Source organism: Bombina bombina, chromosome 2 (genome assembly GCF_027579735.1).
Source record: "Bombina bombina isolate aBomBom1 chromosome 2, aBomBom1.pri, whole genome shotgun sequence".
Taxonomy (NCBI): domain Eukaryota; kingdom Metazoa; phylum Chordata; class Amphibia; order Anura; family Bombinatoridae; genus Bombina; species Bombina bombina.
The window spans coordinates 315,823,322-315,836,213 of NC_069500.1; positions in this window are offsets into that span (position 1 = coordinate 315,823,322).

Here is a 12,892-nt window from a genome sequence, read left to right on the forward strand (position 1 = left end):
ATCGGGCATGCGGGGTAGGGGTAATGATGGAGTTGTCGACAGTTATAGAGAGATTGGGGGGTGAAGATTTTTGAGGAAGGGGGGAAAATGAGGAGCTCAGTTTTGGAGAGATTTAGCTTGAGGTAGTGAGAGGACATCCAGGAAGAGATGTGAAAAAGACAGTTAGTGACATGGGTTAGCAAGGAAGGAGATTATTCTGGTGCAGAGAAGTAGATTTGGGTGTCGTCGGCATACAAATGATATTGGAAACTGTGGGAATTTATTAGGGAACTTAGTGATGATGTGTAGATTGAGAAGATAAGGGGACCGAAGACAGAGCCTTGCGGTACTCCGACAGAAAGTGGTGACGGGGCAGAGGAGGCCCCAGAGAAGGCTACACTAAAGGTACGGTTTGACAGGTAGGAAGAGAGCCACAAAAGGGCTGTGTCACAGATGCCGAAGGATTGGAGGATTTGGAGCAAAAGAGGGTGGTGAACAGTGTCAAAGGCTGCGGACAGATCAAGGAGGATAAGTAGAGAGAAGTGGCCTTTTGATTTTGATGTAAGTAGGTTGTTGGTAACCTTAACAATAGCTGTCTCTGTGGAATGATGGGGACAAAATCCAGATTGCAGTGGCTCAAGAAGGGAGTTTAAAGTAAGGAAATGGGATAGGCGTACATATACTAGTTTTTTGAGAAGCTTTGAGGCAAGAGGGAGGAGGGAAATGAGGCGGTATTTAGATGGGGAGGTAGGAGCAAGGGAAGGTTTTTTGAGGATAGGTGTGACCAGTGCATATTTCAGCGATGAGGGAAATATACCGGTGCTGAGGGAGAGGTTGAAAATGTGTGTTAGTATAGGGGTAAGGGTATCAGCGAGGGAGGGGTGTAGCTGTGAGGGGATAGGGTCAAAGGGACAAGTAGTGAGGTGAGAGCGCAGTATAAGTGCTGAAACATCTTCCTCAGTAACAGGGGAGAATGAGCTAAGTTTCAGGTTATGTGGGTTGTGGTTGAGTGAGAGCATTTGAGGGGGGAGAGAATGAAATTATGTTGAGAGCTGATTTCATTTCTGATGGAGTCAATTTTGCTATTGAAGTGGCTGGCAAAGTCTTGAGCTGACAGAGAAGTTGTATTAGGAGGTGGGGGAGGGTGGAGGAAAGTATTGAAAGTGGAGAACAGACGTTTTGGGTTTGAAGAAAGATTAGAGATAAGAGTAGAGAAGTAGTGTTGCTGATGGAGATTAAGGGCAGAATAGTAGGAGTTCAAGATGAATTTGTAAAGAAGAAAATCTAGTGCCGTTCAGCAGTATGGGAACATCTGCTTAGGCACCGTGTCAGAGGAGTATGCCAGGGCTGAGGATGAGTGTGTGATTTCTGAGCAATGGTAAGGGGGGCAAGATTGTCAAGGACGGATATAAGGGTGGAATTATAGTGGCAGATAGATTGTTCAGGGCAGGTAAAACATAATGTATGCTTACCTGATAAATGTATTTCTCTTGTAGTGTATCCAGTCCACGGATCATCCATTACTTATGGGATATTCTCCTTCCCAACAGGAAGTTGCAAGAGGATCACCCACAGCAGAGCTGCTATATAGCTCCTCCCCTAACTGTCATATCCAGTCATTCGACCGAAAACAAACAGAGAAAGGAGAAACCATAGGGTGCAGTGGTGACTATAGTTTAATTAAAATTTAGACCTGCCTTAAAAGGACAGGGCGGGCCGTGGACCGGATACACTACAAGAGAAATAAATTTATCAGGTAAGCATAAATTATGTTTTCTCTTGTTAAGTGTATCCAGTCCACGGATCATCCATTACTTATGGGATACCAATACCAAAGCTAAAGTACACGGATGATGGGAGGGACAAGGCAGGATTAAGCGGAAGGAACCACTGACTGATGAACCTTTCTCCCAAAAACAGCCTCCGAAGAAGCAAAAGTATCAAATTTGTAAAATTTGGAAAAAGTGTGAAGCGAAGACCAAGTCTTGGCCTTGCAAATCTGTTCAACAGAGGCCTCATTTTTAAAGGCCCAGGTGGAAGCCACAGCTCTAGTAGAATGAGCTGTAATCCTTTCAGGGGGCTGCTGTCCAGCAGTCTCATAGGCTAAACGTATTATGCTCCGAAGCCAAAAAGAAAGAGAGGTTGCCGAGGCCTTCTGACCTCTCCTCTGTCCAGAGTAAACAACAAACAGGTTAGATGTTTGGCAAAAATCTTTAGTAGCCTGTAAGTAAAACTTCAAGGCACGGACTACGTCCAGATTATGTAAAAGACGTTCCTTTTTTGAAGAAGGATTAGGACACAATGATGGAACAACAATCTCTTGATTGATATTCTTGTTAGAAACCACCTTAGGTAAAAACCCAGGTTTGGTACGCAGGACTACCTTATCTGCATGAAAAATCAGATAAGGAGAATCACATTGTAAGGCATATAGCTCAGAGACTCTCCGAGCCAAGGAAATAGCCATCAAAAACAGAACTTTCCAAGATAAAAGTTTAATATCAATGGAATGAAGGGGTTCAAACTGAACTCCTTGAAGAACTTTAAGAACCAAGTTTAAGCTCCACGGGGGAGCAACAGGTTTAAACACAGGCTTAATTCTAACCAAAGCCTGGCAAAATGCCTGGACGTCTGGAACCTCTGCCAGACGCTTGTGCAAAAGAATGGACAGAGCAGAAATCTGTCCCTTTAAGGAACTAGCTGATAATCCTTTGTCCAAGCCCTCTTGGAGAAAAGACAATATTCTAGGAATCCTAACCTTACTCCATGAGTAATTCTTGGATTCACACCAATAAAGATATTTACTCCATATCTTGTGGTAGATTTTCCTGGTAACAGGCTTTCGTGCCTGTATTAAAGTATCAATGACTGACTCAGAGAAGCCACGCTTTGATAGAATCAAGCGTTCAATCTCCATGCAGTCAGTCTCAGAGAAATTAGATTTGGATGATTGAAAGGACCTTGTATCAGAAGGTCCTGTCTTAGAGGCAGAGTCCATGGTGGAAAGGATGACATGTCCACTAGGTCTGCATACCAAGTCCTGTGTGGCCACGCAGGTGCTATCAGAATCACCGATGCTCACTCCTGTTTGATTTTGGCAATCAGTCGAGGAAGCAGAGGAAACGGTGGAAACACATAAGCCAGGTTGAAGAACCAAGTCGCTGCTAGAGCATCTATCAGCGTCGCTTCTGGGTCCCTGGACCTGGATCCGTAACAAGGAAGCTTGGCATTCTAGCGAGACGCCATGAGATTCAACTCTGGTTTGCCCCAACGATGAATCAACTGAGCAAACACCTCCGGATGGAGTTCCCACTCCCCCAGATGGAAAGTCTGATGACTTAGAAAATCCGCCTCCCAGTTCTCCACGCCTGGGATATGGATTGCTGACAGGTGGCAAGAGTGGTACTCTGCCCAGCTAATTATTTTTGAGACTTCTAACATCGCTAGGGAACTCCTGGTTCCCCCTTGATGGTTGATGTAAGCCACAGTCGTGATGTTGTCCGACTGAAATCTGATAAACCTCAGTGTTGCTAACTGAGGCCAAGCCAGAAGAGCATTGAATATCGCTCTTAACTCCAGAATATTTATTGGAAGGAGTTTCTCCTCCTGAGTCCACGATCCCTGTGCCTTCAGGGAATTCCAGACTGCACCCCAACCTAGAAGGCTGGCATCTGTTGTTACAACTGTCCAATCTGGCCTGCGAAAGGTCATACCCTTGGACAGGTGTACCCGAGACAACCACCAGAGAAGAGAATCTCTGGTCTCTTGATCCAGATTTAACAGAGGGGACAAATCTGTGTAATCCCCATTCCACTGACTCAGCATGCATAATTGCAGCGGTCTGAGATGAAGGCGCGCAAATGGCACTATGTCCATTGCTGCTACCATTAAGCCGATTACCTCCATACACTGAGCTACAGAAGAGCGCAGAATGGAGTGAAGAACACGGTAAGCATTTAGAAGTTTTGATAACCTGGACTCCGTCAGGTAAATTTTCATTTCTACAGAATCTATAAGAGTCCCTAAGAAGGAGACTCTTGTGAGTGGGGATAGAGAACTCTTTTCCTCGTTCACTTTCCACCCGTGCGACCTCAGAAATGCCAGAACTATCTCTGTATGAGACTTGGCAACTTGAAAGCTTGACGCCTGTATCAGGATGTCCTCTAGATACGGAGCCACCGCTATGCCTCGCGGTCTTAGAACCGCCAGAAGTGAGCCCAGAACCTTTGTAAAGATTCTCGGGGCTGTAGCCAACCCGAAGGGAAGAGCTACAAATTGGTAATGCCTGTCTAGAAAGGCAAACCTTAGAACCGATGATGATCTTTGTGAATCGGTATGTGAAGGTAGGCATCCTTTAAGTCCACTGTGGTCATGTACTGACCTTCTTGGATCATGGGTAAGATGGTCCGAATAGTTTCCATTTTGAAAGATGGAACTCTGAGGAATTTGTTTAAGATCTTTAGATCCAAAATTGGTCTGAAGGTTCCCTCTTTTTTGGGAACCACAAACAGATTTGAATAAAAACCCTGTCCTTGTTCCGTCCGCGGAACTGGATGGATCACTCCCATAACTAGGAGGTCTTGCACACAGCGTAGGAATGCCTCTTTCTTTATCTGATTTGCAGATAGCCTTGAAAGATGAAATCTCCCTTGTGGAGGGGAAGCTTTGAAGTCCAGAAGATATCCCTGAGATATGATCTCCAACGCCCAGGGATCCTGAACATCTCTTGCCCACGCCTGGGCAAAGAGAGAAATTCTGCCCCCTACTAGATCCGTCGCCGGATAGGGGGCCGTTCCTTCATGCTGTCTTAGAGGCAGCAGCAGGCTTTCTGGCCTGCTTGCCTTTGTTCCAGGACTGGTTAGGTTTCCAGGCCTGCTTAGATTGAGCAAAAGTTCCCTCTTGTTTTGAAGCGGAGGAAGTTGATGCTGCACCTGCCTTGAAATTTCGAAAGGCACGAAAATTAGACTGTTTGGCCTTTGCTTTGGCCCTGTCTTGAGGAAGGGTGTGACCCTTACCTCCAGTAATGTCAGCAATAATTTCCTTCAAACCAGGCCCGAATAAGCTCTGCCCCTTGAAAGGAATGTTGAGTAATTTAGACTTCGAAGTCACGTCAGCTGACCAGGATTTAAGCCATAGCGCCCTACGAGCTTGGATGGCGAATCCGGAATTCTTAGCCGTTAGTTTAGTCAAATGAACAATGGCATCAGAAACAAATGAGTTAGCTAGCTTAAGTATTCTAAGCTTGTCAATAATTTCAGTCAATGGAGCTGTATGGATGGCCTCTTCCAGGGCCTCAAACCAGAATGCTGCCGCGGCCGTGACAGGCGCAATGCTTGTAAGGGGCTGTAAAATAAAACCTTGTTGAATAAACATTTTCTTAAGGTAACCCTCCAATTTTTTATCCATTGGATCTGAAAAAGCACAACTGTCCTCAACCGGGATAGTAGTGCGCTTTGCTAAAGTAGAAACTGCTCCCTCCACCTTAGGGACCGTCTGCCATAAGTCCCGTGTAGTGGCGTCTATTGGAAACATTTTTCTAAATATAGGAGGTGGGGAAAAAGGCACACCCGGTCTATCCCACTCCTTGCTAATAATTTCTGTAAGCCTTTTAGGTATAGGAAAAACATCAGTACACACCGGTACCGCATAGTATTTATCCAGCCTACACAATTTCTCTGGTACTGCAACTGTGTTACAGTCATTCAGTGCAGCTAATACCTCCCCAAGCAACACACGGAGGTTCTCAAGCTTAAATTTAAAATTAGAAATCTCTGAATCAGGTTTCCCCGAATCAGAGATGTCACCCACAGACTGAAGCTCTCTGTCCTCATGATCTGCATATTGTGACGCAGTATCAGACATGGCCCTTACAGCATCTGCACTCTCTGTATTTATCCTAACCCCAGAGCAATCGCGCTTGCCTCTTAATTCAGGCAACCTGGATAATACCTCTGACAGGGTATTATTCATGATTGCAGCCATGTCCTGCAAGGTAATCGCTATGGGCGTCCCTGATGTAATTGGTGCCATATTAGCGTGCATCCCCTGAGCGGGAAGCGAAGGGTCAGACACGTGGGGAGAGTTAGTCGGCATAACTTCCCCCTCGTCAGAATCTTCTGGTGATATTTCTTTTATAGTTAAAGACTGATCTTTACTGTTTAAGGTGAAATCAATACATTTAGTACACATTCTCCTATGGGGCTCCACCATGGCTTTCAAACATAATGAACAAGTAGTTTCCTCTGTGTCAGACATGTTTAAACAGACTAGCAATGAGACTAGCAAGCTTGGAAAACACTTTAAACAAGTTTACAAGCAATTTTACCACTTGCAAATGGATGAATAACCCCTTAATACCCAAACTGGAATAATAAAAGACAAAAACGTTTTTTTTTTTTTTGTTTTGTTTTTTTAAAACAGTCACAACAACTGCCACAGCTCTACTGTGGCTTTTTACCTCCCTCAAAAACGACTTTGAAGCCTTTTGAGCCCTCCAGAGATGTCCTGGATCATGCAGAGGGAAGCTGAATGTCTGTCAGTATTTTTAGCTGCACAGAAAGCACTAAAAAAGGCCCCTCCCACTCATATTACAACAGTGGACAGCCTAAGGAAACTGTTACTAGGCCAAATTCAAGCCAGCCATGTGGAAAAAAACTAGGCCCCAATAAGTTTTATCACCAAATACATATAAAAACGATTAAACATGCCAGCAAACGTTTTATATTACATTTTTATAAGAGTATGCATCTCTATTAATAGGCCTGATACCAGTAGCTCTCACTGCATTTAAGGCTTTACTTACATTAGTTCGGTATCAGCAGCATTTTCTAGCAAATTCCATCCCTAGAAAAATATTAACTGCACATACCTTATTGCAGGAAAACCTGCATGCCATTCCCTCTCTGAAGTTACCTCACTCCTCAGAATATGTGAGAACAGCCATGGATCTTAGTTACTTCTGCTAAGATCATAGAAAACGCAGGCAGATTCTTCTTCTAAATACTGCCTTTGATAAACAGTACACTCCGGCACCATTTAAAAATAACAAACTTTTGATTGAAGAATAAACTAAGTATAAAACACCACAGTCCTCTTACGACCTCCATCTTGGTTGAGGCTTGCAAGAGAATGACTGGATATGACAGTTAGGGGAGGAGCTATATAGCAGCTCTGCTGTGGGTGATCCTCTTGCAACTTCCTGTTGGGAAGGAGAATATCCCATAAGTAATGGATGATCCGTGGACTGGATACACTTAACAAGAGAAAGGAGGAGAAGGATGAGAGGAGCAGTTTGAGGGAATTAGCAAGCTGTTGCTGATCTAAAGACATAATCCTTCTGTGATGTTTTGTGTGAGGAGTAGAAGGAGGGAGATTTGTAGGAAGGGATGATATGTTGCAAGTAAGGAGATGGTGGTCAGAAAGAGGAAAGGGGGAGTTTGTGAAGTTTGAGAGAGTGCAAGAGAGCGACTGTCTTTGTGAGTGGGAGAATCAGTCCATTGTGACAGACCTGACATTGTCTACATAGTGGTTTTGGTAATGGGATATGACAGGATTTTGTATGTGATTTTTTTTTCTTTTTTATCTCATGTTCGCTGTAGTAACGTAGCCTCTGTGTAATTTATGTGTAAGAATTTTTTTTCTGTTTGATATGGTCACTGTGTCTGTAATGTTATTTGTGTGAGGTTTACTCCCTACTAGACTTCTGAGGATTTTGTTAAATTTCCGAGTTGCTGCGATATGGCCCAATCTGAGCAATTTCAGATAAATCCTAAGTATGTAGAGAGTTAGGTGCCTATTTATCAAGCTCCAAATGGAGCTTGATGCCCTATGTTTCTAGCGAGCCTTCAGGCTCGCCAGAAACACAAGTTATGAAGCAGCGGTCTAAAGACTGCTGCTTCATAACCTGTCTACCTGCTCTGAGGTGGCGGACTGAGATCGCCGGAAATCAACCAGATCCAATACTACCGGGTTGATTGACACCCCTGCTAGCGACCGATTGGCATTCTTGTGAACTGCTGGTGCATTGATAAATGCTGACAGCGTATGCTGTCGGCATTTATTGATGTGTAGCGGACATGATCCGCAATATCGGTTCATGTCCTCTCGCACATTGGTAAATAGGCCTCTTAACCTTGTTGTGTTTCTTCTGTCACTAATATGTTTGAAATTTATGTTTTACTTAAGCGAAAGAGCATTAATAAATGTGTTTCCTGTGTTTCCTGTGTTTAATGTATGGTAATGCTGCTTGAGAGTAAATGTTGGGAGTGAAATATTTCAAGTATGCAAAATTGATATGAGTTGGTTGTTTTGTTACAATCGCTGCAAAAGCTGGCTGAGATGCTTGGTTTTTATCTGTGTTCTCGTCTGGTAATTAATTGGCTAAAGCTGTTAACTGTTTGTGTATCAGTGTTTCTTAACTAAGGATATGCTTTGCTGTTGCTTAAAGTATTATTGCTGTAAATTGATTTTAAAGTCATGTAATAATAAGAATGTGTACCGTGCTTAATTCTGTGTGCCAATAATAGCATTTTTAGTTTAAGTGATATATGTTTCATGCATGTATGGGCTGGTGAGAGATATGATGTGTTTCTTCCTGTCTAAGGCATATAAATATCTTGTTGGTGGGTTTTTTTGCAAGTGAACTAGGGAATTTGTAAGTATGATGATGTGCATGATTTTAGGTCATGGTTCTGGTGAATATTAGAGCGTTTTTCTGGCATGTGATTAATAGTTTGATTTAAGTATGTTGTTATGAGAGTATGTTCAGAAAAGAGAAAAGAAAGGTTATAAGTTATATGCTATTAAATGTATCTAAGTATTTGGGTCTGTTTCTTTGCGAGAAGAGTAATTCAGTCTGGGGGTTTTCTAATTGCATTATAAACTGGTAACATATTGCTGTGTAATATTATTCATGCTGTGATAGTTTGGTTATTTTGTTGTTTAAATTGTGTGTAAGAATTAGTGAGTCCCCTAGTGACTTTAGAAATAAATATATAAGAGAGAGAGAGCTCTCATTTAATTAAATGCAGGTTTTGATACAATGTAAGAGGTAGATTTTTAATATTAAGTAAGACAAGTTTCCTAGACATGGCTGGTTATATTTGTAATATGTACATGGAAGATGGTGAGCCCCTAATCTATTATTGTAGTTTAATATAATCTACAGAAATGTCCTTGTTATTTTTATAAGGATTGTTATATTTAGTCAGAGAGCTGCAAAAAAAAGGTTGAATATTAAGTTGTAGCCCATGAATAAATAATAGGTATTCATTATAATCCTGGTGATATCAAAGTATAGCATATGACAGGTTTACTACATATAATAATGCTAATTATGAAGTTGTAATAGCTACATGGTTACTGCTGCCAGTGGGCTAAATTCTAAAGTTTTTCCTAAATTATTAGTGCCCACATATCCATATAGAACAGTGTCTGTGCCATTATTATCTGACCTTTCCCAGAATATAGTTTATGTGTTTTGTTTAATCTATTTATGGTTAGGGATTTTATCTGTAAATCTGCAATTAGAGTTTATTGATCGTCTGAAGTGATTGCATTATTAGCATGATCTCATAGTATTGTGCACGGTAGAACTGGCAAAACCAGGGTATGGAAGGTTGTTATAGGGTTTTTAATTATTTGTAGTGTTTTGCTGTGTTTCAGGGAGTGTAAGTATATGTGCTTGCTTTTAGGTTTATTGGGTTTGTTAAAAGTTTGTGTTGGCTGTTAATGTTTTGTTTTGCATGGTGGACAGTTGTTTTTAACTGATTTCTTAGAGAATGTTTTTATTCTTTACAGGATGTGTGCGGAAGGGAGCTGTATGTGTTAAATAGATATTGGATGTATATGATTTTGCCTGATTTTAAGGATACTACTTCTTTTAGGAGTGTATGGATTGTCTTTTAGTTTGCTGTCATATGGTGTTTGCATTACACACAGGGTGTTTCATGCAAACAAAGGAGGGATTATTGATGAGTATCTTTATTTATGTGATTTGATTGTTTTTAAGTAAGAAAATGAACCTGAAATGATTAGACAAGTTGATAACCAAATATTTGTATTTGCAGGATGAGATCACAAAGCTGTATACATAAAACCACTAACTAAATTATTATTTTTTTAGTTTTCCATATTTAGGTAAATCTGTACAGATAAAAATTCCATAGTGCACTCTCCAAAAGATTGAAGATTCAATGCAATTAAAACTTTTAAATAAAGAAATGCCTGGCGTCTAGGAATCTGTTACTGATTACTATTATGTGTGTTTCCAGAACATAAAAACTGTCCTTCTCTTGACTGTGCCTTGACTGTTGTAGTTGAGGACCTGTTACGGTGCTACAGAGTCATTCACAGCTAATGTAGGGGAGTATTGTTTCTTTGCTTTTTACAGATATGCAGTATAGTACAATTTGTAAGCTTAACATCTATCACCATGGAAAATGTTGTAGATCATCATATAAAGAACAAAATACAGTATTTTGTAATGGTCATTATAGAGCAACCTAATATGAGAAACTATAGAAATGCTTCAATATATCACAATCTGAGTGGAATCGCTGAACAAACCTTGTAGTGCCTCATTATTCTTTGTTTAAGTTATTTTTTAAAATATTATATAACGTTAAATTTCCCCATAGCAGATACTAAAGCAGCTATCTAACTGTTGTCCCCAAATAATATATGGAGGCCACTCATGGACCTCTATAAAAAAAATATACGTTTGGCTAAGGGGAAGTTTGGGGGCAATGAAAAAAAAAGATACAAAACATAATTTATGTAAGAACTTACCTGATAAATTAATTTCTTTCATATTAGCAAGAGTCCATGAGCTAGTGACGTATGGGATATACATTCCTACCAGGAGGGGCAAAGTTTCCCAAACCTCAAAATGCCTATAAATACACCCCTCACCACACCCACAAATCAGTTTAACGCATAGCCAAGAAGTGGGGTGATAAGAAAAAAGTGCGAAAGCATAAAAAAATAAGGAATTGGAATAATTGTGCTTTATACAAAAAAATCATAACCACCACAAAAAAGGGTGGGCCTCATGGACTCTTGCTAATATGAAAGAAATTAATTTATCAGGTAATTTCTTACATAAATTATGTTTTCTTTCATGTAATTAGCAAGAGTCCATGAGCTAGTGACGTATGGGATAATGACTACCCAAGATGTGGATCTTCCACGCAAGAGTCACTAGAGAGGGAGGGAAAAAATAAAGACAGCCAATTCCGCTGAAAATAATCCACACCCAAAATAAAGTTTAAATCTTATAATGAAAAAAACAGAAATTATAAGCAGAAGAATCAAACTGAAACAGCTGCCTGAAGTACTTTTCTACCAAAAACTGCTTCAGAAGAAGAAAACACATCAAAATGGTAGAATTTAGTAAAAGTATGCAAAGAAGACCAAGTTGCTGCTTTGCAAATCTGATCAACTGAAGCTTCATTCCTAAATGCCCAGGAAGTAGAAACTGACCTAGTAGAATGAGCTGTAATCCTTTGAGGCGGAGTTTTACCCGACTTGACATAAGCATGATGAATTAAAGATTTCAACCAAGATGCCAAAGAAATGGCAGAGGCCTTCTGACCTTTCCTAGAACCGGAAAAGATAACAAATAGACTAGAAGTCTTTCGGAAATTTTTAGTAGCTTCAACATAATATTTCAAAGCTCTAACTACATCCAAAGAATGCAATGATCTCTCCTTAGAATTCTTAGGATTAGGACATAATGAAGGAACCACAATTTCTCTGCTAATGTTGTTAGAATTCACAACCTTAGGTAAAAATTTAAAAGAAGTTCGCAACACCACCTTATCCTGATGAAAAATCAGAAAAGGAGACTCACAAGAAAGAGCAGATAATTCAGAAACTCTTCTAGCAGAAGAGATGGCCAAAAGAAACAAAACTTTCCAAGAAAGTAATTTAGTGTCCAGAGAATGCATAGGTTCAAACGGAAGAGCTTGAAGAGCCCCCAGAACCAAATTCAAACTCCAAGGAGGAGAAATTGACTTAATAACAGGTTTTATATGAACCAAAGCTTGTACAAAACAATGAATATCAGGAAGATTAGCAATCTTTCTGTGAAAAAGAACAGAAAGAGCAGAGATTTGTCCTTTCAAGGAACTTGCAGACAAACCTTTATCCAAACCATCCTGAAGAAACTGTAAAATTCTCGGAATTCTAAAAGAATGCCAGGAAAAATGATGAGAAAGACACCAAGAAATGTAAGTCTTCCAGACTCGATAATATATCTTCCTAGATACAGATTTACGAGCCTGTAACATAGTATTAATCACAGAGTCAGAGAAACCTCTTTGACTAAGAATCAAGCGTTCAATCTCCAAACCTTTAAATTTAAGGATTTGAGATCCTGATGGTAAAAAGGACCTTGCGACAAAAGGTTTGGTCTTAACGGAAGAGTCCACAGTTTCGCAAGAGGCCATCCGGACAAGATCCGCATACCAAAACCTGTGAGGCCATGCTGGAGCCACCAGGAGAACAAACGAGCATTCCTTCAGAATCTTGGAGATTACTCTTGGAAGAAGAACTAGAGGCGGAAAGATATAGGCAGGATGATACTTCCAAGGAAGTGACAATGCATCCACTGCTTCCGCCTGAGGATCCCTGGATCTGGACAGATACCTGGGAAGTTTCTTGTTTAGATGAGAAGCCATCAGATCTATTTCTGGAAGTCCCCACATTTGAACAATCTGAAAAAATACCTCTGGGTGAAGAGACCATTCGCCCGGATGTAACGTTTGGCGACTGAGATAATCCGCTTCCCAATTGTCTATACCTGGGATATGAACCGCAGAAATTAGACAGGAGCTTGATTCCGCCCATACCAGTATTCGAGATACTTCTTTCATAGCCAGAGGACTGTGAGTCCCTCCTTGATGATTGATAT